We start from the raw sequence: 1,526 nt of genomic DNA on the forward strand, positions 1-1,526 counted from the left end.
GTGGCGGCGGGGACGGAGACGGAGGAGGGCGAGGCAGGATGTCTGGACAACCGAGTGAACGAGGGCGAACTCGCCGTTTACCTCGGGGCAAAAGAGGAAGGAAACGATACCACCCGAAGTGGAGGAGATTGTTCTTTCCACGACACGACATGGCGGGCGGCGCAGTTGGTTCGGATCCTCTCTACGTGACCGCTCGGCCCTGTTTGCTGACCGCACGGAAGAGGAAAAGTTGTCCAGGACGATGGGAACGGAGGGTGACAGCCGCGCCCCCTTTTACCCGGCCTGCGGCTTACAAAACAAAAGTTACTCGCAGTGCAGTTCACGCCGTTTTACTCTTGAATGGTGGCGTGGCAGAGAACGTTCAGCCGGCGACCAAAACGCCGCGCCTGGTGGGCAGCAAGCGACACGATTCAGAGCGGCTGCCTCCCCCCCCCGAGCCAGCCCGCGAAAAGGGATAGTAACCGACCGCATAACAAACTCGGAAACACAAAACGAGCAGCGCAGAAACAGTTGCGAATCACATCGCACCTGCAGAGCGTTGGTGCGGCGGCGGCGGCAGTAGCCAGCCACGGCGGTACACTTGCTCGCAGCCTGCATTAGCAATGTAGATTCCGGTTTGGAGCCGCGCTGCTGTCCTGCCGCGGCCTCGTGGGGCTCGTGCTCCCCGCGCGCGACCACGCCACGCCCCGCCCCGCCCCTCCCCACCGCAGCTCGGGGGTTGTTTTATATAAGACTTACCTGCGCCCTTTACCGCCCTGTGAGCGCTGAGGGGGCGTCGCCGCCGACGAGACCCTACTCGCCTTGACCAACAAAGCCGCCGAGAAGCCCTTTCGGCTTCTACCCCCCTTGCGCCGCACCTTGTCTTCGCGCTCTGCAGCGCATGTGACCGGCATTGAAAAAAATGTTTGGTCCTGAGCACTAACGTTTTTGTCCCGAGACCGAAGTTTTGGACGCACTAAACAGTTTTGCCTAGGCACCAAAGTTTTGTTGCCGAGCTTCAAAATTTTGCTGCCACGCACAATAATTTTAGTGGCGGGAACTAACTTTCTCGTGTCAAGAACAAAGTAGGACTCATTAAACAGCCGTCTAGTGCCCGGCAGGAAAATATTCCTCCGTGCGCCTGCGCAGGCAAATACATTACACTGTCAACATTTGACGTCTGCAAATAATTGGGTAGACGAGTCTGACTCTTTTACGGAACTTTCACACAGCGCACCTCACGTTCCAACACGTTTTTAAAATACGCCCACCGAATTCATTTCAGGGATAGGGGCAGAGCATAGCACTGGGGGCTAGGAAATTGCACAAGAACCCCCTCCTTTTCATTCTACCCCCGCACCTTGTCCGACCGAGAACGCCGCCGTGCTTTGATGACGTCGATTTTGTCGTACCCTCCTGCCTCCTGTGTTCTACGCCACCGCGACGCTGCCGCTGCCCCGCCCACCAAAGTCCGCAACTCTTTAATCTCGCAGCCACAAGCCTTTGTACGCAAGATGCTGGGCTGGGGGCGGAGTGAGGCAGGGGGG

Source organism: Frankliniella occidentalis, unplaced genomic scaffold (assembly GCF_000697945.3).
Source record: "Frankliniella occidentalis isolate FOCC.00 unplaced genomic scaffold, Focc_3.1 Scaffold44, whole genome shotgun sequence".
In the NCBI taxonomy this organism is placed as follows: domain Eukaryota; kingdom Metazoa; phylum Arthropoda; class Insecta; order Thysanoptera; family Thripidae; genus Frankliniella; species Frankliniella occidentalis.